We start from the raw sequence: 26,937 nt of genomic DNA on the forward strand, positions 1-26,937 counted from the left end.
GTGAAGCCTATCATTGGATGAGAAAAACGTCTAGGAAGGAGGAAGGAGGAAAAGGAGCAAGGAAAGGAAGACAGAGACAGAGGAGAAGGATGATTCTGATCCAGGTGGTCTAGGTCAATTTTATCTTGTCTAGGTGGGCGGTTTCTATCTTTATTAATTAGCAGTGAATTTATTCTGTGGATGTATTGTAGATTAAGAATTTAACATATAAATCTAATTGTTAAACTACAAGTTTCTAGAGCTTTGATTTTACGAGGCTACAGGGCATGTGAGCAAAGTTCGGTGGGCACCCTGTCTCAGTTCTGGAAGCCGTGCTAGGCTATAGAATGCCTGGGGCTAGCGTGCCGTGGTGCCACACTAGAACAGCCCAAGAAACAGGATGTGTGTGTCAGGCGTGGTAACAACCCACCAAGAGGACAATGTGTGAAAGTGGCTGTCGGAGAAACAGCCGGATCCACTCAGAATGAGAACGCACAGGAACCAGTTCTACCACTTTTTTATTTTTACTGCAATACCCTGCCTCAAAAAGAAAGGTGGACAGCGATAGGAAAAGACACTTAATATCAACATATGGTCTTTGCATGCACATGCATGTACAAATACACCCACCCCCACACACATACACACACTCAGACATATGCATGGGCATATAAACCCATGCATGAACACACACAAATGCACACACATGCACACATGAATGCATATGCATGCACATGCGTGCGTGCACACACAGTTCTTTAAAGTTTAATTTGGTTGGTTTTAAGTGTTCACTCGACACTGCCTAGAAAGGAGTTCCGTGAGAAAGGAGGCTCAGCTGAGGAATTGCCTAGATGAGCTTGGCCTTTGGGGGATTGTTTTGTATGTTAGTTGATGTAGGAAAGCCCAATCCGCTGTGTATGCATGTGTGTGGGTACATCCTTAGGCAAGGGATCCTCGATTATATGAGAAAACTAGTTAAGTAAAACCCAGCCTGAAAGCTAATGAGCAGCGTTCTCCATGGTCTCTGCTGCCGTTCAACAGTGAGTCCCTAGCAGAGGTAATGTTAGACACAGTGAGAGCGAGGCGTGCCTTCAGGTTCCTGTTCAAAGTTCCTGCCCTGACTTCCTGCAACGATGGGGTTGTAAACCAAACAAGCCCTCCCTTGTCATTTGTTTGGTTGCTTTTGTTTAAAGTGTGTTGTTACTGTAATAGAAAGGACAGCAGGATAGCTATGAGTGCAAGCCTGTAATCTCAGGACTAAAGGCCCGAGGCAGGAGGATTGCTGCACATTTGTACCTTTTGCTAGAACACACAGGTCTCATGGAAACACTGAGTCTTATTGTTTGAACTCAGAATTTAAAGCTAGATTCCAAACATCGGATAATCCTAGTTCCCCTAGGGCAGGAAAATGGGGGCCAGAGATACACTTGGTGGATTTAGAGTTATTTTGCGATATTCTTCAAAGCAAGGAAGGAATAGCTACGAATAGAAGGGTTTGGATTTTGTTTTGTTTTTGTTTTGCCTACAAAACTACAAAACACTTGGAAATTAAAACACACAAAGAATTAATGGGATACTCCATCTGTTTTTTAATAACCATCATTTTTCTGATTATAAAGAAATGCATGTTCTTTACAGAAACTGTCAGTCAGGTGGGAAATCAAGCGCGGTATAAGATTTGCTGTGGCTCTGACGTATAATCCCGCCCACCATGAAGGAGGGAGCCTGCAGTCTCCTGGTCGGCTTTGTAATCCCAGTTTGGTAATCCAATCCGGGTGCTGGGTTCTGCAGGCCAGCTCTCACCACCCACTGCCTTCGCTCAGCTTGGGCCTTGTGTAATGGGAGCGCTGTAAACAATACTTGAATGAATGGGTGTGGCTCAGTCCCACAGAACTGCATTTACAGCTGGGCATGATGGCATAATCCTAGCACTCACTCGGGAAACAGGGCAAGTTGATCTTTGTGAGTTCTAGGCCAGCTTAGTCTACATTTCATGTACCAACCAGGGTAACAAAGTAAGGCCAGTTCTCACACATACTCTCCCTCTCTCCCTTCACCTCCCTCCTCTCTCTCTCTCTCTCTCTCTCTCTCTCTCTCTTTCTTTCTCTCTCTCTCTCTCTCTCTCTCTCTCACACACACACACACACACTACACAACTTCACTTACACACCCTTGCACACATACTCACAAAACTCACATACTCACACATACACACACTAATACCTACCCTCACTCACATACATAGACATATCACTCACACACACTCAAATAAAAGTTTTGCACTTACAAAATAGTTGCTAGGATTTGTGCTTATCAAGTTTCTTGACCCTGTTTTAAAATGCTTGTTTTTGGGGGGGGGGAAGGAGTATGGATTTATAAAGTCTCATTTTGTGTCTTGGTATTTTCATTTCCATTATCCTGTTGTCTCAGAAACTCACCTAACTTGCAAAGTCACGGACGGAGCCAAAACAGAAATCAATCTGTCCAGTGGCTAGAAACCTCTTAAATTGCTATAAATGTTCTGATAGTTGACAAAATAGACTTTAAGAAATAGAAAACAAGACAAAAAGAGACAAAACAGAGAAAGAAAGAAAAAAGAAAGAAGGAAGGAAAGAAAGAAAGAAGTCCGTTTCATATTAATAAAGGGAACATCAAGAAGACAATGTTATTATTCCTTCTAGGCTCTGCCCAATGGTTACCTGGCAATAGCCAGGTAGGCTTGCCTTGCTATAAAAAGGACTGTGGCTCCCCCACCCCCACACCCCCACCCCTGCCTCCGCCAGGTACTCCCTTCCCATAACTCTATTCTATACTATACCTGTCCTGTGTCTGGTACCTTGGGAAGAAGAAATGCCTCAGCATGGGCCCCCTCAGGCACCCCTCCCACCTCACCATACCACACTCTACAAAACATATATTTGGCTTTTTACAAACACAGCGTTTGGTGCTTGACTCAGATCTACAGACTCGCAGGGTCATATTTCCCACTGCCTCATGGACTTCCCAGCCAAACACTGGTGAACTGGCAAGCTTCCCACATCCACAGTCTTGTTTTAGGACATCTACCCTTGAGTGAGCTCTCGCTCCTCGAGACTCTTTTGAAGATGGTTTCTCTTTCACGCTGCTGGAAAATCCTGGGCCTGGGTAAACCAAATGGGCTCTGGACCCACAGCTCGGGTACTGGTCCCGCAGCTCAGCCTCTAGATTACTATGTGATGACCTGGTAAATCTAGCCCTGCTGCTAGTTATTAAGTATTAATTTATCCTCGGGAAAGTACTAATATTAGTAGCCTCTACTCTCATCTATTGGGTGTCTCACATTTGTCTGTACCTCCAGGATCCCCATTGAGAAGCCTCCATCCTCACTCAAAGGGAATGTCTTTTCAGCTACTTGCAGGCTCGTACTGAGACACCTCCTGGTCTTAAAGGTTTCTGAATTCACAGGCTAAATCTGGCTCCAATACCCACTAAATAATAACTCGAAATGACTGCTTAGCTGTACTTACAAAAACAAGACAAAAAACGAAAACAACAAAATAAAACTTTCACAACTATAGCCAGTGATCCAAATAATAGATTTCCATGTAGGCTTCTCCCCACCTTTGCTCCCAACTACGTTATCCCTCTGCTCTCTCATTCCCTGTCTGACTGAATCCTACTGTGGACAACATGCTGCACTAGAACAGAGTTGCTGGGAAACCGGCGGTCCTAAGCACAGCTACAGGTGACAACACCACCCATGATGTGCTCACGTTGCTGCTGCTGCTGCTGCTGCTGCTGCTGCTGCTGCTGCTTGCTTGCTTGCTTGCTTGCTTGCTTGCTTGCTTGCTTGCTTGCTTGCTTGCTTGCTTGCTTGCCCGCTCTCCACCACAGCCCGGTACCCTACTTTGCCAAACCGCTGCTGCCAGCTGTTTGCTCCAGCAGACACTCTTAAATCCCTGTGTACCTTTCAGACCCACCACAATGACAGGGGCTGTCTATGGTGACAGGGAGAGATCTCACATTCCATTCTAAGGTGTAACAAACGTGATTTTCCTCCAGTTAGAGCTAGTGCTTCAACGCCATCTTAGCTAAGGGCAGTCATATGGCTGGCTATAGCTTCAAATCTTGGTTAAGGGAAGTTTCATGACTATCCGCCATCTTTGTTATGGGCAGTTCCCACTTCACTGCCTTCTTACCTTAGAACAGCCTGACTTAAGGACTCCAAAGACACTTTCAAATTAAGATACGGTTTTCACATGATTTTTATCCTGCCTTGATAAATAATGATTTTATTATTAGTTTAAAGATTTACAACAGAGGTCTGGCTCAGTGGTTAAGAGAACTAACTAGTTGTTCTTCCTGAGCACCTACATGGCAACTCAAGTATCTGTAACTCCAGTTCCAGGGCCCACACCCTCACACAGACATACTTGCAGGCAAAACACAAATGTACATAAATAAAAATTTTAAAAAATTTACAACAGTGAAAAGGCTGAACACCACTGCCTTAAAGGTATATTTAGCTCTGATTTTACCACTGTCATTACTGCTATTAAGTTACAACACACTCTCTTCATTTACCAGATGCATCCAGAAAAAATAATTAAAAACAAACACAGATTGCTTAGTTCAGGTATACTTAATGGAATAGCTCTCAATCTTGTCAGAAATCTGCTAAAAGAGACATTAAATGGTTAAGCTTCTTTGATATTCAGAGACTCCCAAATTCTGATAGTAACTCCCTAAGGTCTCTGAGAAGATATGGGCACAAGGAGAAGACTGCCTGGATTGTGGTATGACAACCATTGAGAAACACTACTCTGTCCCCTTGCTTACTACCAGGGCTTGGCCTAAACTGTGGACAAGCAGTGGACACCCAGAGAATTAAATGTCTCATACTGCCTAAGTCAAGGTGAGTCATTTCTCCTACAATCCTATTCCACAGGATGAAGTTTCTCATCTTCTGGGCCTGATGGCCAGACTACCTCTACCCGAGTTGCAATGGAGACGGCAGGACTTGGGAGAACTGTTTAGACTATAGACCAACCTCAGTCGTTTTAATTAATACATGACATCTAGATTATAATTTGATCTTCCCAGATTTCGGACTACATTGACAGCTAAGCTAACTACAGCTTGACAGCTCGAAAACAGACCCAGCTCCTTACCCCAAGGAAATCCACCACCGTATTAGCTCATTACTCAATTCCTTAACTAGGTAAGACCACCAGATCTCTCATCAAAGGAAAGACAGGTTTGTCTTAGTTACAGGCTTCATGATAAAGTTCAGATGTAACCCTTCACCGATATAACCTTCTGCTATTTCCTTATCTAAACTAAGTTTCCAGTGACTAAATGCTTCATACTTCTTTCCCCTGTTATGCCACTGTCCTAATGTTAACCAATAGAGTTCTTATAAATTAGCCTAACCCTAATAAAACACTCCACTAAACAACCCAACTTTTATAATCCCAAGTTCAAATTTTAAGTTTCCTTTGATTGTCTTTTAACTATAGACTTATAAGGTATTTCTCATGCTAAACTATATGGTCAACTATCATATTCACAAGGTTAAGGTTTAGAGTTTCCTTTCGTTTTCCTTTAAATGTAAACTTAAAAATGCTTCTCATTATGCTAAATTAATATACATCCAGTCTTCTAAACAGAGGGAAAAGGCCCTTCTTGCCCCTTCTGCTTCATCAAAGGTTTTTGTCTTCCCTAAATTTACCTTAAAGACTGTTCATGCTGTAACGAGTTTATCTCTTTTGTAAACACATATGCTCCAGGAAACCTATTCAGATCTACCTCTCATGCACCAAACAGACTCTGTCTATATAAATACACCTGCCAATCACTTGCCTAATTTTCTACCTGTTTCCTACTCCAGAGGGTCGGATTCCTCTCCTTTTCCTTGGTTTTGCAACTCCTGTCACCCCAGCCACCAAGACCTAAGGGTTTTAAATGTACATCTAAGAAAAAATTTTCTCCCAAATGTACTTAGCTTTATTCTCTACCTCCTGCGTGTGTGCACATCTTATCAAGTCCTGTTGTATACTCAAAATCCACACCCAGGACAGCTCCAGAGAAGCAGCCCACCGATGCTCCAATCTTCTCTCACAGACACAGATGCTGCTACAGGACCTGCTCCTTCCTTTCTAACCACAAATGTTTCCACAGACCCTGGACAGCAAGGAAACAGCCAACTCTCCTAAGACTTGACCAACATCCCCATCCCCATTTTTCCAGGTTTCCAAGATGATGACCCTATTCCTGCTTTACCACCACCTTTCTAATTTCTCCTTTTAAAATTAAACCAAAATGGGGAAATGTTAGCGTTCTTTCTATGCTCCGCCCAACAGTTACCTAGCAACAGCCAAGTAGGCTTGGCTTGCTATAAAAGGGACTGTTTGGACTCTCTCTCTCTCTCTCACCTTCTCAACTCCCCCAAATAAACTCTACACTCTACCCCTAGTACAGCTGGTACCTCAGTGGGAAGGGACACCTCAGCCTGAGCCTGCAGAGGGTCACTTCCCTCCTCACCACACTATGCTCTACAAATATATGCTTGGTTTTTTATAAAGCATCATGCAGAATAGTTGTAAGCATATGTTCACTGAACATTAAAGCTTTAGAACAATGAGAAATGTCTACTGTTACCCAGCCAATGACATTTTTATCACAGTGGTCTAAATGAACTACACATCTCCCCCCAGCCTCTGCCTCTCTTTGGCACAATGTCTCATGATGCCCTGTATCTCATAGTCAAAGGGCTTTGAACTTCTGATGCTCCTGCCTCCACCTCCCAGTGATGGAATTACAGGTGTGCACAACCATGCCTGGTCTATGGGATAGTGGGCATCAAACCCAGCTAGGTCTTTGTTCATGCCAGCTAAGTATTCTGTCAGCAGAACTACATTGCCAGATTGAATAAAAGCTTTTAAGTGGAGAAAATTGTTCAAAGGAAAGAATGGGAAAAGAGTAGACACATACAGGAGGAGCAACGGCCGTGTTTGCAGGAAGGATAAGAGGAGGAGGGCTGGATGGGGGTGGCTCTAGATGACAGCCTAGGACATTTAGACATTATTTACCTGTTGGACCCATCGGTGCTAGCAAGGGAACCATGACATTATGTGAATATACATATCTCCTGCCCAGGAGGGCAGACAAAGCAGTGGCAGGGGCTTTGGGGAAAGTGGGTATCAGCTTAGGCGTTGGAACAGGTGACTTTGCTTACTTTCCTGCTTGAAACTCTTCTTTTGCCTCCCGCTGCCCTGAAGATTCAATTTCGAACTGCAATGGGTGCTCTAAGAGGCTTTGGCTTGGTGGCAAGCTATCTTGTAGGACTGGATTTTTTTTTTTTTTTTTTTAAGATTTAATTATTATGTATACAGCATTCTACCTGCATATACACCTGCAGGCCAGAAGAGGGCACCAGATCTCATTACAGATGGTTGTGAGCCACCATGTGGTTGCTGGGAATTGAACTCAGGACCTCTGGAAGAGCAGACAGTGCTCTTAACCGCTGAGCCACCTCTCCAACCCTGTGATCTTCTTTTTTAAACCCAGTCAGCTACTCTATGTCTCTTTAACAATGAGTCGAGGCCATTTCTGTTTAAAGTTACTGTTGTCAGATGTTTACTAACTCCTTTAATTTTGTGGTTATCTTTCAGCCTGGTTGGAGTATTGCTCTTCTCTTTCTTCTGTACTAGTATGAGGGGTTCTCTGTTTGATTGTCTTGAACCCGATGGATCCTTAGGAGTTGTCATTTGTTCAGATAGTCATTAATAGCCTTATATTTTCAAGTCTATAAGATCTTAGTATCTTACCCTCAGGTCCAACATTAGTAATCTGTGTCTCCTCCTGCTTGATCTTCTTCAGCTAAATCTTTCCAGACTTTTTTTCCCCACTATAGCAAAAACCTAAGCTTTTGTCTTATTGTCTCTATTACACATCCATTTTGCATTATTAATTTGTATTCCTTATTTTTACTTACTTTGATGTCTTAGAGTTTAACTTACTTTTAAAAACCATCTTGGGGTGGCTCCATAGGTTGTGCGTTTCACAACCTTTAAGTTTTATATGCTTTTGTATGCACAGTAAGGATGTAAATTTCTTTCTAAGCATCTCAGAAGGTATGACTTGTCATCAATTTGTTTTCTTATATTTCAAACATTTTTTCACCTTTTTGCATATACTTGGTTCAGAATTAATTTCATATTAGGTGAGGGATAAAGCAGCAATTCAATATGAAGTCATGTACATAACATACACAAAACTCTGTGTTCAATCCCCAGTACTGCAAAGAAAATGAAATTACCTTTTAAAATGAGTAAAATATGTTTATTCTTAAGAAAAGCATTTGATTTGTAGAAAATTGTTTGATGCATATAGAAATAATTTCAATGTTCAAATTATTGGAAGTTATTAATCTGCCCAGGATGCATTAGGTGAAAATAAAAACATAAATGTTGCAGTTACTATTTTTAAAAAATATTTTGTGTTAAAAATATCAAACATATTAAAACAAGAAGAGTAATATTGTCTTCATTTTGTTTCCTGTTGCTATGAAAACAGGAAATACCATGACAAAATCAACTTAAAGGAGCAAAGGGGGTTTGGGGTACAATCCGAGGTCATAGCCATCCTTGTGAAAAGCCAAGGCAGAAAGAACCTGAAACAATTGTTCCTAACATGTCCGTAGTAAAGATCAGACAGCAAGAGTTCAGCCATGCATGCTAGTGCTTAGCTCAGCTCTTCTACCCTTAGACAGCTCAGAATCTCCTTCGAGGGGAATGGTGCTACCCATAGTGAGTGAGTCTTTAACCTCAGATGCCACAGTCAAGGTGACGCCTCTGGAAATGCCCACAACTCAAGCTGACCTAGACAACCTTTCACTGAAATTCTCTTCCTGTGTGACTCTAGACTGTGTCTGGTTGAAAATGAAAATGCTCTGTCACAGATAAAAAGGACCTGCCCTCTTATCAACTGTGTTACTACAAACAAACCTCTGACACATTTAACTTAGGAAGAGAATAGGTTCATTTTGCCCTATCCTGGTGAATGCCCCAGTCCGTAGTCAGTCGCCTTCTTGATTTATGCCTTTGATGAGGGCAGCATATCATGACCAAAATACATAATGCAGCAAAAACTGTAGATGTTGAGAAGTGATGAGGAGCAGCCAGCATCCCACAGTTGCTTTTAGGGTCATGCCTCAGATGACGTAAGGATCTCCTACCAAGCCCCATCTCTTCAAAGTCCACAGTATTTCCCATCTGTGCTGCCTTGGTCACTGGGTGGCACTACATACTTTCCCCATCACCATGAGCCAATACCAGATGAGAAGCAACTTAAGGGAAAGGCTTTGGGGATCTAGTCCATCAGAGCGGGGAAAGTGCTGTTAGCAGAGGATAAAGTGATGTCACATTGAATCGGTGGTCAGGAAGCAGAATGAGATGAGTGCTGGTGCTCGACTCCCTGTCTCCTCTGGTTCTCCAGTCCGGAACCGCACGCCCTGGGATGCACCACCCATGATGCAGGTAGACCTTCCGTCTTCAGGTAACGCTTTCTAGGGACATCGTCATAGACTCAGAGGTGTGCTTCCATGGTCACATTTCACTATCAGAATTGACTACCACAGAAGCCTTCAGCCTCCAAACTATTGCATCCAGCCCTCGCCTTAAGGTCCCTGTCCCATCTCACAATGTAGAAAGCATCATCCTATCTCTGAGTTTTCTCAAGTTAACTGTTGCAGCATTGATCAAAAGTTCAAGTCCAACTATGAGTAGTGGCACATTTCAGCAATGAGGAGACTGGACAGAAGGAATTTAAGTATCTCGGTTAAAGGCTAGCATTGGCTACATACTGTTTGAGGTCAGCCTTGCCCTCCCTCCACCCCACCCACCCCCCAAAAAATCAAGAGCTTGAAAGACAAACTCAACTATGTGTCCCTGATTAAGTGTGAGGATGAGGTGCAGGCGAGAAGTGTTACAAACTTCCCAGACACCCCATAGAAGGGACTCAGGCTAAATAAACATCCTGATTCTACTGGGCTACTCTCTAGGGTTTACTTTGCATTTACTTAAATGTTACCCTGGATAATTCACCATTGCTGGAACTTCTATCTTCTTGGGGCCCCCACTGTCACTTTAGCTTTATGCCCATAACTCTATCATGTATCACCTGTCAGGGGCTGCCTTCCTGGGACGTCAACACCACAGCACACTGCCTAGCTTCCCTACCTTTCTCTGAAATCTTCATGGCAGCTGCCACAACCCCATGAATGCATTCTGCATTTCTGTGAACGTAGCGCCTCACCGGAGACACTGCAAGGTCTTCTGGCAGTTTGGACTGCGCCTGCATGCAGCTGCAGCTGCCTGAACCACATCTGCTCTATTTGACGTGAGTTAGGAAAGCCTTGCAGCCAACAGTTCTGGCTATGAAAGGTGTTTAGGCCCTCAAGTGGCAAGTTATACCACAGCTGATGCCGGGCAATGCCATGGAAGAGTTGTGGCAGATCCAATAGGCACATGATTTTTCTAGTCTTGCCCTCAACTGTTGCTTTTAAAATTACATGTGTTTCCTGTAACTTATTCCCCCCACCCCCTGATTCATTCCATGGCTTCCCTGCATCAGCTTGAGATCATGTCATTGTATCTGAGGAGATCTTGGGCTTCTAGAAAAAGTGATCTGGAAATGCCATCTGGCTAGCCATTCGATGTGTCCAGACAGACACTCTGCAGACTATCTCCAGGAAGGAAGAAGAAGAAGAAAAAAAAAAAAGCAGACGAGAGTCTTAGAACTATTTATACAATCATCCTGCAGGCTTTGCCCTGGAAAACAAGAAACTGGGACTTTCAGGTTTTCTGATTGCCTCCCCACCCCCGCCTCCACCACCCATATTTCGTGAAGCTTAAATTATAACCATCTGTTTCAAGAGATATAAAAATCTTGAATCCAGTCTTTCTCCACACTAATGGGATACTAACCCTTTGGGAAATCTTTTACTGACGCGTTCTGCTAATTGTGGCAAAAGCAGAATGCCACAGCTCATTGTCTGCACACTTGGTAGGCTTTCTCATGGGTGTTGGAGGAGCACTGGTCTCTGACATGCTGAGTGTCTCTTCCCTGTTTGATGATGTGCGGTGATGATGGGAAAGCCCCTTTTCTTGCAGTTCCTACTAAATTATCTGTTTATGTTTATTCTTTTGCTTGGAGCATGCTTGAAGCTCACATGCTAATGCTGGGTCACTACGGAGAGCATTTGCTTGGCCTCTGAGCAAGAGTGGCTTGCATATCCGGAAAGTGGGTTATATTTACAGAAGAAAATCACCAAGATGGTTGTGGCAATTCAAAAGCTGTTCACACTCGTTCACGTTTGGTGATTAGTTGAACTTGTCTTCATCCTTACAGCGAAAAGGAATCTGAGGATGAAGAGCACTGCTCTAATTCGGCATCCGAATTCTCATCCCAGCTCCACTCAGCCCCCTCCCCCATTAATGTGCTGGGTTCGATACTTTTTCAAAAGTCAGAGGCAAAATATAACATGGCTACAGGAGACCACCCTGGGAACCTCTCTGCACTCTCTGGTTAATGTTTTCGAGATTCCAACTCACTCTTTCTGTCTTTCAGAAATAATTCCCTCTTCTATCCTACTAATTGTAGCGGCTGGTGTTCTCTTGCGAATTGTGTTCTCCCAAAACCTGTTTGCAGTGTCCTACACACTGACTAAAGGAAGCCTGCCCCTAGGCTGGATTTGGTTACTGTGTGGCCAATGGCTGGGCAAAGGGAAACTGGGCGGGACCCTAAGAGTGGGGCGGGGGGAGGGGTGCAGGCGGAGGGGTAAGGCACAAGAGATATCGCACTGACCCAGGAGAGACAGACAGATTTAGAGCTGCGGAGGGGAGATCATCTAAAATGTAAGAGTAGAGGAAAAGTGGGCCCTGGAAGGGCTGCCCAGAAGCATCTTGGGCAGCAAAACCCAATGGGCTTCACAGAAGGTAATAGGGCAGCAAAGTTAAAATAGATTTAGAAGGTATTGAGGCAGGAGTACCAGAGGGAAGGACCTGCTAGCTGTGTGAGGGTTAGAAGTGCCCAGTCACTGAGCTAGTTAAGGCATATTAAAAATAAACGTGTGTGTGTGTGTGTGTGTGTGTCTTTCATTTGCAGATACAAAAATAGCTCCCGGGTGGGTTTGCATGTGCAACCCGCCAGGAGCCGGAGTGGTGTAGCAAAAACTCCCGCTGTAATTAATAAGCTCTGACTGAGTCCTAACTACTTCCTGCTAATACGGTCTTACTGAGACCAGTTGTTTTCTGAGCACTGCGCTGAAGATAGACACGTAAACTAAGAACAAGCTGTGCAAAGCACTACCTACCACACAGTGATCCAAAGTGTGAGCCAAAGCAGAGCTGAGGGATGGGGGAGGGGGACTATTCATAAAGCAGAGAATCATATATCCTCCCACACTGTCTGATTCTGCTGTTTGATAGTTAATTCCCTTATTTTATTGTGGCACCTACTTTAAAAAACCTCAGTATGTTCAAAATATATGTTTTTCATCTTTTACTCTGTCTGTCTTAGCCTGTGTCTCACAGATAAACACAACCTTTCCTTGCACTACCTGGAATGGCTGGAGATGTAGAAACCAAGGGGGAGGAAGATCTGGAGGGAGCAGTGCTGTGGCAGCTGACTGAGTTAACAGACCCAGGCATAGCCAGAGTGTGGAGACAAAATAGACAGCTATGTCATACTTACCGGGCTGTGCCTCGGGCTATCGGGAAAGGAGCAAGTGATTCAGGACAGGGAAACCTTCCCTTTGCTACAAAGAAAACAGAGGGGGAGGCCTGGTAAGGCCGGTCTTCTTAATAGGATGTCGCAACCGCAGGGACCTCAGGACATCTGGGCTGTGACTGTTCCTACAGTGATCAACCTTAGGGCCCCAGTGGGTGGGACATGGGACAAATCAAATGTAAAGGACAAATAGGAGTGAGGAGGTGGCTAGCAAGTGAAGAAAATGTGACTTCCACTGTGACATAAAAGAAGCAAGTCATCCTGCCTTCCCCCCTTCCGAGTCCGCGGTCAGTCTGTGTGTGGCGCCCCAGGCCTCCCCCCACCCCACCCCCATTCCCGCTGGCAATGGACAAACACTTTGTTGGTGGTGACTTCTCATATCAGTCAGATGGCGGATTTTGTTCATCCTAGCTTGATGCCTGGCTTGAAGGTTAAAGTTGCCTTATGCCTAGGACTCAGAAAAGTCAAATTAAATCAAACTGCGGCAGCGCTGTACAGGAGAAGGAAGACGGACACCTGTGGACCGCCATGCCGCCCACACACCTGCCCTCCCGCACATGGCACAGGCAGGCCATAGACACCTGCTTGCTGCCACAACGCACAGCGTGGATAGAGGATGTCACCCAGAGGCCACCAGCTGCATGGCTAGCCTGCAACAGGAGCCATCACGATGTATGGTGGTCAGATGGAGAGGAGTCCCACCTGTGGAGCAGCATGAGCATGTGGAGAGGAGGAGCCTGTTGTGAGCGGCCAGTTGCGCCACCTGAGGTCACGGTGAGGTCCCAACCCGAGCTGCCACTGAGAGCCAAGTGAGAGTCTGTGGCTCCGAAGCAGCGTGAGTTGGGGCTGATGTCCGTGGCTCATATTACCACTATAGAAGACAGGGACACCCTGTTTGAGACACTCACAGGGACCATGTGGATGTCAAGGGGTTGTGCCTAACTGTCCTTGCCCCTCACTGGATGCAGTTCTCTGGAAAGCTGGCCTATATCTCACTGAGAAAGCACAGTGCAGCTGGCCACGGTGGGAGGGTGCGGGAGAGCTGACCCTACCAGGCATCTGCCATGGGATGGCACGGGAACAGAGGTCCTGCCCTTCATCCCCCTCAACGCCCCCCCCCCCCCCGCCACCTCTGGCAGTTGGGAAAGCAGTCCACAGAAGGGTTCATGGGCCCAGGCGAGCTATCTCTGTCCAGCGCCAACTAAACTCTCAAGAGAGCACACTCTGCCTCATCTAGGCAGCACAGTAGAGTTGGCCCTGGTGGGGCGGCACGGATGAGCCAGCCCCCAAGGGCATTGGGAGAGCATGACAGTTAGCCCTGCCCTTCCCCCACCTCACCTGAGGCAAGGGTGAGCCAGCCCCAAGGGTGTGAGAGCAGGAGGGCCGCTCCAGTTCCTCATAGGCTGCAGCCCTTGGGAGAGTGGTGCCCTTGCCTTGACTGGGAAACAGTGGAGCTGGCTCTGGAGGGGTGGGCATGAAAGAACTACCCCCAAGGGCACGAGAGAGGAGAGCAGCAGAAGGCAGCCATGCCTGCTGATGCCAGCACTGGGTCTCCTAGCCGGAACAGCGCTGGAGAGCTCATATGAGGGGGTGGGAAGATGAACCGGGTCGGGGTGCACGATGGGAAACTCACAAAGAACCAATATGAAATTTAAAAAAAATAAAATTAAGAAAAAAGATTTTTTCACTGAAGGACATTGTTCATTTTAGAAGAAAAAGTGAAGCAAGTTGTACAAATAGTACTCTAGCTTGTATTTAACTTTGAACTTCATTGCACTGTAATTTAAAAATATCTCCACTACTCTTCAATTGTAGAATTTATTGAAACATATTTAATGTATTCTACTAAAGCTTTCTGTGTGATGGTTTTAAAACAAGATGCGCCATAAAGTTTTATACCAAAGGAATCTGTCTAGTTCATTGCTGTGTCCTTAGCATCAAAATTGTTCTGGCCCCAAAAGAAGCATTTAGTGGGTATTTGAAAGATTAATGAGTGAATGCACAGACACAGAGAACTATAACTTTGTCTGCTGAACATCTTAGGGAGAGTATAATTGAAATGCATTATATATTTTTAAAGCATGAGCAAGTTAAACTTATCTTCATTCAGACTGCGTCCAGTGAAAGATTAACTGTGTTTCACTACTTAATACGTACTATAGGAAAACAACATGTTTTCACATTGTGCTAAGTTGCTGACACGATACCTAAACTAATAACACACAGGAGTTATGAGTGTGGGTCAGAAAGCCCCGGGACACAAATCCTCCAGAGTGGAAGTCCACTTGGATTCAGAGGGCTACTGTTACAGAGATTTGTACCAGGAATGGGGTCGTCACTGCTGGACACAAGCAAAGGATAGAGACTAATTGTACTACCTGAATTTACCTGCTCATTTAATTATCTACTACTGAGCTGGGTACTGCGGACATGGAACACAAAGTAAATTGTTAGACACACTCAACCACAGAAGCTGATCTTTGGGAGTGCGGGGTGGGGAGAAGGGTATTGATACACTGAGACTGTGCAGATACAGACTCAAGTCCTAAGAGGGGCTAGCCAGCTCAGCCTAAAAGGCAGAGACTCACATGTGCTTAAGCTGATCTACCAGATAGAGCAGGTTGGCTCTCAAGGGACACGTGATACAGTGGCCATCTGGGAGAAGATGCAACATTCATTTTCATATTCATTCTCCAGAGTTGCTGAAGCAGTACATCTCAGACTGGGTGGCTGACCAACAGGACAACTTTCCCACAGTGGGACTGGCTTCCTCTAAGGCCCTTCCTTACCTGCTAGACAGCCACTATCTTGCTGTCTCTTCTCTCTCTTCACCATGGCCTGGCATCACTGTGTTCTGCTTTTTGTGTGAAATGCTGTGGCCTAGAGCAAGACAGGCATCCACTCTGCCACTGAGCCATGTACACCCCTAACTATGTTCCTCTTTTATTTTGAGGCAAAGTCTCATTAAGTTGGCCGGCGTAGCCTTGACGTGGCTCTGCAGTCCAGACAGGCCTTGGTTTATGATCCTCCTTTTCCAGTCCCTGAAGAGCTGGGATGGCATCTCTGTGCCATGATGTCTAGATTCTTCTTCTTCTTTTTAAAATGTAGAATTATTATATGTCCAAGTTGCAGCTCTTTCTCTTTGTAAAGGAGGGTCTGCCTGTGTCACAGTTACTTTAACAATCTGAAGAGAACATTGAAATGGGTCCTAGTAACAGAACCAAGAACTGGACTTGTAATATTTCTATAAACCACACATAATCTCATCGAAGGCGGGGAGCATCTTGGGTTTTCGCATTACCTTATCCATTCACTTAAGCTTTATAAAAATATTTCATACTTTCTCATTTTCTTTTGTTTTTTCTTAAATAAACCATGGATTATAAATGACAATTTTTCACCAAAAATTTGGTGTTTATTCCAGGGGAAAAGAGAGGGTTCTCTAAAAAGCAAATAAATAAAAAAACTGCACAAATAAAATTATTCAGATAGCTATTAACAATGACAACATTACATCAACCACTCATAGCACACGAAGCAAATTTCTACAAACCCTGGCGGGGGAGGGTGTCTTTAGGGTCCCTAAGGATAAACTAGTATTCCTTGGTATCTGTGTCTGATGTTTCTCATGGGCTACAGTTTGTATGGGAGATATGTTGTACCAATGGAGTATAAACTAAGAGGTCCTGTCCTGTGTCCTTGACCCTTTGTATCCTTGGCTCGATAGCTCTGGCAAGGTCACGCTTGCATCAGTATTTGGTGGGAGCTATACGCCGTTTAAAATTTAACAGTAAAAGGGAATAACACTCGAAATGTAAATAAGAAATACTCAAGTTAATAAAAAAATAAATAAATAAAAGAGAAAAAAATTTAACAGTGCTTAGGACTCCAGTGAAAAAATACATTAAAATAAAGACCTTTAAAAACAATAAACAGGGGGTTAATACAGTAGCACAAAAGAGGAGTTGACCTATTCTTTGTTTTGGTGGTTGGTTGGTTGGTCTTGCTGAGGACCTGCCTCAGCTTGAGAGAAGGTCCTAAGGAAGTGGTGAATGGGAGCAGTGAACAAATGACTTGGAGTCAGTGATGGACACAGCTGACAGCTCTGTGTTCTGCTGTAGGTACTCCCCCTCCTTTCTCTCAGACCAAAGCCAAGTCTTTTATTTTCCATAAGCACATGGCCAAAGCTGCTTGCTAGAGCTGGAGCCCCATTGTTCTATTACATTATTACCAACTTTCCAGTTTCCTACTCCCTCATGGCCTGGCCTAAGCTTGTCTGTCCTGGAGCTTGCTCTGTAGACAGACCTCAAAGACTCAAAGATCTGCATGGCTTTGTCTCCTGAACACTGGAATTACAGGCATGCTCCACCATGCCTGGACTTAAGCTTTTCTTTACCTAGAACTTGGTCTGCCCCAAACTGGCCTTTAATTGAGAAATCTGATTTCTTTTGTCCTCTGGGATTAAAGGTATATACCACCATGCCTGGGCCTGAGCTTTTCATGGCCATTATTCCTCAAGATCTGGATCAAAAGCCTGTGTCTTCCATCCACAAGTGTGATCCAGATCTTAAAACTCCATTTCTCGATTATAGTTCATTCCAGATTAAAAATCCAAACTATTCCTTGTTCAACTACAAACACAAACAATAAGCCTATCTGGGTGGGATCTTGCCCTTAGATCACCACCCCCTAAATCTCTTTATTTCCTTCCTTAATACCTTTCTGACAAAGCTGTCTCTATTCTTTCAGGTCTATGAAGCCCCTCGTACAATTCATATTGTATTTCTTATATTTTGCATAGTTGAGAAATTCTGTAAAGAACAGTTCTTAAATTAATTTTATATATTCTTGAACTCATGTTTTCAGAGTTCTTTTCTACAGCCTTAAGGGTTGTTCTGAATGAAGGTCACAGTGTTACTATTTTGCTGAGGAACACCAGACACATTCTTGATTCCTGGAATTGTACTGTTTCTGATTATCATGTAGTCATTAATCTTCACAGGGAGAACATTCCCCAAAGGAGGAACATAAAATATATACATTATTATACAAACAAGCCTTATGCCTACAGCAACCACTGGCACTGAGAGGACCCACACCCTGTTGGCTCTGCTCCAGGGGTGGGAACTGTGTCACACTGTCTCTTCTGATGCCATGCCAGACCTAGCAGTATTTTAAGAGAAAAAAAAAACTGTTTCAATTAAATTAATTAAGTGTACAAACACCATAGGGTTTCATGCTGAACAAACAGGTATAATTAGACCTAGTGACCTGTCTGAGTCACCAGGTCTGACTCATCATTGTCTCAGGTTAGAACAGGTTCAAGGACTCCTATTGTATAATAATAATAATAATAATGATAATAATAATGATGATGATGATGATGATGATGATGATATGTCTAATGTATGGTCTGCTTGATACAGAGAGAATATCTTATGTATTGTATGGATGCATCACCTGTCAATTAAAAAACCTATGACTTATACGAAAGGGTAGAATAAAAGGCGGGATGTCTGGTAGGCAGAAAGAATTCTGGGATAGAGCAGAGTATAGGAAAGATGTGAGAGGACAGATGGTGCCTAAGCAGAGGTAACCAGCCAAGTAGCAGAATGTAGGTTAGTATAAACGGGTGACCTTAATTGTGTGTGGAGGTGGTTGGAGCCAAGTGGCCTGGAAAGGGTACCTCACATTGAGGTTGGTCACGTGAAGGGACAGAGTGCTTTATCGTCCTCTGGTTGAGTCAGGCGCAGAGGACAAAGGACCACTCACTGGAATACCCACTGATGAGTAGCCAAGGGCTCCTGGTGAAGGTGGGGGCGGGGTGGGTCATGCAGTGAATCTTCATGTGCTTCCTCAGAGAATGTGGGTGAATGTCGGATATGTCACAACCTTGAATCTTACAGTAGTAGGTCTTGTCACTGGTACTGACATGGGAGTGTTTCTTTTGATCCCTGCCATTGGCAAACTTCCTGTCACAGCTATCAAATCCACTTTTTTTTTCTTTTTTCTGGAACTGGGGACCAAACCCAGGGCCTTGCGCTCGCTAGGCAAGCGCTCTACCACTGAGCTAAATCCCCAACCCCTCAAATCCACTTTTGAAAGGCTCTTCCCCTGTATGAGTGCACCTGTGGATCCATGCATAGAGAGTCCTCTCCAAAGCAGATGTGGCTGTTCGACTTCAGTCCACCATGAGGTAATTCACCAGCGTATGCACAGAGCATCTGGACACTGCTGGCCAGGGGTGGCAGGACAGTCTTCTCATCATATAAGGACAATAGTTCGAATGGAAGAAGGACCACCCTAAGGGTTCCTTTTAATAATTACCTTCCTACAGGCCCTTCATCTAAATACCATTACATTCAGGGATGAAGATTTTTTCAGATGAGATTTGTAGTGATATAACAGATGTGGTTTCTAGGGAAGTGGATCAATACATAGACCTGCAGAACTCCCTGACCAATGATCCATGCAAGATATGTAGTTCCATTTGGGCAGGGATATAATATTCATTTGTTGCAAGGCTGACCCATGCATTAGTGTCACCAAGAGAGAAAAATTAGACTTGCACAGTTTCAGATTCTACATTACAATTAAACTTAAGAGATTGCTACTGTTCGACTTCTGACAAGATTTCAAATATCTGAAATACGTGGTGAAGATAGGAAATGTTTCCTCTTTTCCAAACACATCTTCAAGATTAGATCATTTTTCAGGGGCACCTGCCGCCTTTGTTGTTGTTGCTAACATGTTTGGGGAAGTTATAAGCACACGCATGCAGGTGGGCAGGAAGCTGAGGAGAAGTATTTGGATCCCTAGGGGCTGGAGCTGCAGGAAGTTATAAGCCACCTGACATGGATGTTTGGAATAGAACTTGGGTCTTATGTAAGAGTGGCATGTGCTCTTGACTGTTGACCAATCTCTTCAGCCTCAACTTGCTCATTTCTTGATTTCAGAGGGTCTCCGGTGTCAAATCACTGAAGATAGCAAACATCTGTGAATATTCCAGTCCTTTATATGAAAAGTATGATATTTGCATATAACCAACACTCAGCTTCTCATAAACTACAAAGCATCTCTAGATCTTTTTTAACAGCCAGTTCTACAGAAATGTTCATAGCTGTTATGCTCTGCTGTTCATTAGAGAAAAAAGAAAAGGAAAAAAAACATTATAAATGGTCAATACAGATGCAACAGTTTTCTAATATTTTGCCTGTGTATGTGCATGTGCCATGCATGAATGTGTATATGTGTATTTGCATAGGTGTGGGAGCACATGTGCATGCATGGGTGCATGCATGTGAAGGCCCAAAGTTGATGCTAGTGTCCTCCTAAGTCAAGATCTACATCATTTATTGAGGTATTCTGTGCTGGCTGAACCTGAAGCTTGCCAATCCCAAGTTTAGCTTGTCAGCTTGCCCCAGAGCTTCCTCTCTGCTCCTCAGTGCTAGGATTACTGGTGGCTGCCACATCTGCTTGGCTTTTACTTGGACTCTAGAGATCTGAACTTCTGTCCTCATGCTTGCACAGGTTATCCACTAATCCATCTCCCCAGCCCCCATAAATATTTCTAATCCTGGGCTGTGATGTTTCATGGAGGTGGAGTTCAAGAATTTGAAGATACTCAAAATGTATGTCATTGGAATTAAAAGATAGCAGTAAATGGTCCTGAATATAAATTCCATCACTAGACTTGGCCACTGATGCTTAGAACAATGACTAGTTCATAATTGATTTGCAAATTTGTTGCATAAAACTGAAAATGTCATTTTTACTTATTATTATGTAATTATTATGTGATTAATAATGTGCAATTGTTATGTAATTTTATATAATTATATATCTTAGTTATTATGTAATTAATCATGTAATAGAAGTTTGTTGCTGGATTGCAAGCTGGTACTCTCGAAATCAGTCTGGTGTTTCCTCAGAAAACTGAACATTCCACTACCTGAGGACCCAGATATACCACTCCTGGGCATATACCCAAAAGCTGCTCCAACATACAACAAAGACACATGTTCCACTATGTTCATCGCAGCCTTATGTATAATAGCCAGAACCTGGAAAGAATCCAGATGCCCTTCAGCAGAGGAATAGATACAGAAAATGTGGTACATCTACACCATGGAATATTACTCAGATATCAAAAACAATGACTTCATGAAATTCTTAGGCAAATGGATGGAACTGGAAAATATCATCCTGAGTGAGGTAACCCAATCACAAAAAGAACACATATGGTATGCACTCACTGATAACTGGATAATAGCCCCCAAAGCTTGAAATACCCAAGATACAATTCACAGACCACATGAAGCTCAAGAAGGAAGACCAAAGTGTGGATGCTTCAGACCTTCTTAGAAGTGGGAATGAAAATACTCACAGGAGGAAATATGGAGACAAAGTGTGGAGCAGAGACTGAAAGAAAAACCATCCAGAGATTGCCCCACCTGGGGGTTGCATCCCATATATAGACACCAAACCCAGACAATATTGTGGATGCCAAGAAGTGCTGACAGGAGCCTGTTATAGCTGTCTCCTAAGAGGCTCTGCCAGAGCCTGGCAAATACAGAGACAGATGCTTGCAGCCAACCATTGAACTGAGAATGGGTTCCCCATTGGAGGAGTTAGAGAAAGAACTGTAGGAGCTGAACAGGTTTGCAACCCCATAAGAAGAACAACAATACCAACCAACCAGAGCTCCCAGGAACTAAACCACCAACCCAAGAGAACACAGGAATGGACCTATGGCTCCAGCCGCATATGAATCAGAGGATGGCCTTGTTGGGCATGAATGGGAGGAGAGGGTACTTGGTCCTGTGAAGGCTTGATGCCCCAGTGTAGGGGAACGCCAGGGCAGGGAAGTGGGAGTGAGTGAGTGTGTGAATGGGTGAGGGAGCACCTTTATAGAAGCAGTGGGGGGTGGGATAGCGGGTTTCTGGAGGGGAAACCAGGAAAGGAGATAACATTTTAAATGTAAATAAAAAATATCCAAATGCAATAACATGAAATTATCGAAACCCTAATAACTTAAATGATTGAACCAGAGCTAATTTTAAAAATGTTTGAGCTAAAGGAAAAATTCAATACAATCTAGTTTTATGTTATAGTTTTGGAGACGAGAAAGGTCAAGCTTAGGTATCATGTGCCGTGACTCATCTAAGGACAGACAAGATCCAATTCCATAAATAATCTGGCGCTTACTTTAACTTGTTTGTTTGTTTGTTTGTTTGTTTTTGGACAGTGTCTCTCTGCATGGCCTAGGCTCTCCTTGAAGTTTCAATCCTTTGTTTTCAGCTTCCAAGTGTTGAGATTACGGGGTATGTTGCCACATCTGGCCGGTTTGTTTGTTTACTAGCTCATTTTTGAGGTTCGGTCTAGGTAGACCTGCTGGTCTTGAACTCACAGAGCAATTGCCTCTGTCAAGTGCTGGGCCTAAAGGTGTGTACCACCATATCTCGAAGATCTCCTTTAAAATGGGCCTGGAGAGCCGGTCAGCAGCTAAGAATCTATATAGATTGCTCTTGCAAAGGACTAGAGTACAGTTCCTAGTACCAGAGTCAGGCTGCCTGAAATTGGAATTTGATGTCTCAGACCTCCCAGGGTACCTGCCCATAGGTATATACTCCTCCATGAAGACTTACATGAACATGAATAAAAATAAAAAATATTTAATTTTTCTATGTTTTATAAAGATCATACCTGATTTTAAAAGAGTGCTGATTGCTTGAAAAAGTAGTTATATGGAAAAATGAGATTCTGTTCTGGAATTCTACTTACAAATTCATGTCTTGAGAGTAATTATTATGAATACAGCATTTGTTTGCAGCTCTCAATGGGTTATTTTACTCCACCCCACCCCCAGCTTCCATCTAGGCATGGCCAGGCACAATCCCATGTAATCCCAGCACCCAAGGGTCAGACTTAGCCATGTAGTGAATCCTAGGTTCATCAGGGCTCCACGACAATACCTGTATCTCAGAACAGCAGAGGCTTTTAAACTAAAAACATACGATAAAAGAAGCCCATATACTGAGCAGCTGGTATGTGGCAAGCACACTTCTGCACTCTGGCACAAAAACCATAAAAACTCCTGGGCTCTCAGAGCTGACTCTGGACCCAATAGGCCAGAGACAAAGAAAGCTACTGGGTGAGAACATTTCAGTATTCAAGTTGTTTCTCATCTAAGAGACAACACAATATACAAAGAGGCAGATATTAAGAATATGACTCTCTTCCTTCCTCCCTCCCTCCCTTCCTTTCTTCTTTATTTCCGGCAGGGTCTTGCTCTGCCGCTCAGGAGTTCAGAGCTCAGGGTAGCCTCAAATTGCCCTGCCTTCTTGCCTCCCAAGGACTGGGGTCAAATGTGTATGCAACCATGCCAGGCTAATAATATGATTTTCTTTCATTTTAAAAGACATCCTCATTTCCACCACCAAGAAGAGCTTTGCCTATAACGTTAAAATGTTAGTTCAGATTTACTGATTTCCGAAACTCCATGAGCCTGCCACGGGGTGCTAGAACCCCAAGCTTGTGGGATTGTCCTTCCTACAGCTGCCGGCGGTTTTAGCCTTTGATTCCAGCCTTCCTTCCCGATGTCCAGGCAGGGAAGCTGGGCCCTGGCTGAGCAGTTTAAGAGGAAGAAAGATCCGTGATTAGTGACCAGCAGAGTGCATGTTCATCGTCGTAAATGTGACTACTATTACTCTATGTATTCATAGCTGAACATTCAGGTGCAAAGAGACACACGCTCAAGACTTGAAGGTAGTTGTTCTGCTGCCACATTGAGAAAGAGTATTTTTATGTATGCTTCAAAGATATGTAGATACAGAGATGCATGTGTGTATTGATGAGGGTAGTATTAGCATCCTGCCGTTTTCTACTTCATATAATAAAAACATTTCCACTAAAAAATATAGCATTAAATCACTTCAATAGCTGTGTGAGCATAATCTCCTGAGTTATTAAGCCTTTATTGTGATGGTTCTCAGGTCATAAATATTTCACTATTTTAGACATAATGTTGATGTGTGTGTGTGTGTGTGTGTGAGAGAGAGAGAGAGAGAGAGAGAGAGAGAGAGAGAGAGAGCATACATGCATGCAAGCTTTATGAAAAAAATTAAATGTCTGGGACAAAATACAGAAGCACAATTCCTGAATCAAATTTTCTGTACCCGTTTAAGCTTTGGAGTAGAAATCACAGGTTCTGGGCCAGAAAACGTGTGTGTGCGCGCGCACGTTTGCACCTCTTCTTGCTGTGTTCAACAAGCTCCTGCAACAAGCCCTCACCCACGATGCCGTCCTTAGGAGAATGTGACCTCCTCTCAGTCTAACTCAGTGCCCTCTGACAAGCTTCCTAGAATCTGGGGGAAACTGTGGTGTCCCCTCCAGTCTTCTTTGTGAGGTGTGGCTGCCGTCCAGTACTGACAGCCGTCCAGCACTGACAGACACACGTCTATCAACCTGCCCTGGGGGATCAACAACTCTGTCCTTCATCTTTGATTGCTCAACGTCCTAGCAGGTGAGTGGGGGCTGGGGGAAGTTATAAAGAGCTGGCTTAGAAATTTCGCTCCACTTTTACCCAACGCTTCCTGGATGCTGGACAGATGTTCTGCATGGCTCTCGGGAAGGTTTGTAAAGATCAATGATACTCTTTCCAGGAGCTGGGGCTTGATCAGAGGTGTGACCTGGGCTGGTCCTGGCATTTTCTCATGCCACCTGTGGCTTCTGGTGTTTGTAATCGAAACCAACACCCTGCCATAGGGAGACACCACCCAACCTGTTCCTGAGCTGGGGGTCACTGGTCATCAGGATCCTGTCCCTCAGGGCAAGCTCCTGGTGTATTTCAAACGTGAAAGGCTGTGAGGAGCAGAGCCAGCAGCAGAAACAGCACTGTTCTCACCCTACCCCTCAAAGCCGGGACATTGGACTGAGGAAACCACCCCCTCAGAGCTGCAACTCCTACCCCAAGTCCTCTGATTTCTCTGATTATTTTCCAGGAGAAATGTTGGCTGACTTACTCAAACTTAATGAATTTTGGAGAATATTGGGATGCAAACACAGAGACCTCAAAAGGAGGCTGGCTGCCACGATCTCTCCTAGTGAAGGAGCTAGTTAGTGGTTGAATGGTCCAGTCTTAGGAGATCCCAGAAGTTTGCTGTGAAATGCAAATGAGACTGAACCAGAAAAAGAAAGGCTCAAAACTGTAAACATTTATACCTGGGCAGCTGTGAAATTACCCAGTTGCTAACACTTCTGAGACTTCTGACCGGCTAATTCCAGCCTGATTCCCACTGTACGCTGATCAAGATCAGTTCCCCCAACCCCACCCCCACCCAAAGGAATGCAGCTATTCTGTTCACCAGGGTGTCTCCTGCCAGGACCTGGGGCAAGAATCAGTTTCCTCACTGTGAGTTCCAGTCAGATGTCCTAGCTGAACTGGGTGAAAAAAAAAAAGTATAGACTATGACTATTTGAGCAGTGAGGCCGGTCTTACAAAGAAAGACAACTCTGTGGCCAAGGGGCGAAATACCGGGTCAGATTTGTACCTCCTGTCTTTGGACGGACTTCACATCACAGTGGCCAGTAGCTGACTGGAGTAGAGAGCTCATTTTTGCTTTTTAAATATTAAATGGACCGTGTCCTACCTGCTGGCCCTCCCTCCACAGCAGACCACTTGCAGCATCTGTCACGTCTCAACTCGACTTCTGCCCCTGCCCCCTAGGAAACCTTGTGTCCCCGAGGCCTAGAGGGTCACACAGTGTCAGGACAGTAAGATCCACTCAGAGGGACAGTCCTGAAGGGAAGATCTCTGCCCTGGAGTGAGCTGGGGTCCTTCTCAGCAGAACTCCCAGTCTCTGAACTTACTGCGTTTACTGAGCCAATAGCAAGCAGGACGCCATGTCCTATGGGCCCCAACTCTGTCTTGTAGTTTGTACCTCCCCCATCCATGTTGGTCTCCAAAGGAAGACTTGGAGATTTAATGGAGCTTGTGAGATGGCTCAGCACATGTTCACTCACTACCAAGGGTCAGTGTGGGTTCAGTCTCTAGGGCCTACGTGGCAGGAGAACTGACCTCAAGGCAAGCTCCAAAATATATGTGTACACGTGCGTGAGCGCGCACTCGCACACATGCACACGCACATGTGCACACAGCAGCGAATCTTTCTCTTGCTGGCTGTGCTGTTACCATGAGGGAAAGTGTTTATGAAAAGGGCTCCCCACGCCTCACCGTTTCCTCCATTGCTCTTTCCTCTCTAGCTTGCTCTCACGTCCTGTGTTGCCACCAGAGCTTGGACATTTCAGGTTCCAAAACCTTGAGCCAAAATACATTTTCTTTATCCCTAGTGCTTGATATTTTGTTATAGCAACACAGAATGGATTAAGATAAACTGTGAGGAAAGGGAGGCTCAGGCAGAGACTGGAGGGGCCTCTGAGCAGGGAAGCCTAACACTGATGTGCTTGACTCTGGGTATGTGAGTCACATTGCCTAGTCAAGCATACAAACACATGTTCACTTCCCTCCTCCTCTGTCTCCACCTCCTCCTGCTCCTCCTCCTCTTCCTCCTCCTCCTTTTCTTCCTCCTCTTCCTCCTCCTCCTCCTTTTCCTCCCCCTCTCCCTCCTCCTCCTCTTCCTCCTCCTCCTCTTCTTCCTCCTCCTCTTCCTCCTCCTCCTCTTCCTCCTCTTCCTCCTCTTCCTCCTCCTCCTCCTCTTCCTCCTCTTCCTCCTCCTCCTCCTCTTCCTCCTCTTCCTCCTCCTCCTTTTCCTCCTCCTCCTCTTCCTCCTCCTCCTTCTCTTCCTCCTCCTTCTTTTCTCTCTCTCTCTCTCCCTCTCCCTCTCCCCCCTCCCATCTTTATTTAAAATCTAAAATGTCACTGAATTTACTATAGATCACATGCACTTTTAAGAAATAATAAGGATCTTGGGTACTGGCTGCAGTATGGACAAACAATCTGAATAGCCCCCCTTGAAATAAAGCAAGAATGTCAGGGACAGGGGCAGGAAAGCCAAGGTTAGACCAGTCTCTAAGTCACGTAAAGTTGTATTTATCAAGGAAGGATGCTATCACACTATTTAACGGTTTGTTGACTGGATTTACAACTGTTAAATATTTAGACATATGAGCTATAGGCCTTCCTCTGCTAGCAATCATGTCCCATACCCCTGTGGAGGTTAGGAATCT

General features: G+C 44.3%; 1 long non-coding RNA gene across 5 annotated transcripts in view; it reads right to left on the reverse strand.

Annotated features, from left to right (window-relative positions):
* Nucleotides 1-8,279: 8,279 nt before the first annotated feature.
* The window catches only part of LOC102550524 (uncharacterized), a 47,049-nt gene continuing 28,391 nt past the window's right edge, over nt 8,280-26,937 (reverse strand). For 2 of the 5 annotated variants that reach the window (XR_015635836.1, XR_015635832.1), the window contains exons 5-7: nt 12,715-12,778; nt 10,947-11,381; nt 8,280-9,526 (exon numbers count right to left, since the gene is read on the reverse strand). This is a non-coding gene — a long non-coding RNA (uncharacterized LOC102550524). Of the gene's footprint in view, nt 9,527-10,946; nt 11,382-12,714; nt 12,779-16,154; nt 19,884-26,937 lie in introns of those variants that run through there. The other 3 variants (XR_015635834.1, XR_015635835.1, XR_015635833.1) reach the window with 3 other exon arrangements.

The sequence above is a fragment of the Rattus norvegicus genome, chromosome 13, assembly GCF_021556685.1.
Source record: "Rattus norvegicus strain SHRSP/BbbUtx chromosome 13, alternate assembly SHRSP_T2T, whole genome shotgun sequence".
Lineage (NCBI taxonomy): Eukaryota > Metazoa > Chordata > Mammalia > Rodentia > Muridae > Rattus > Rattus norvegicus.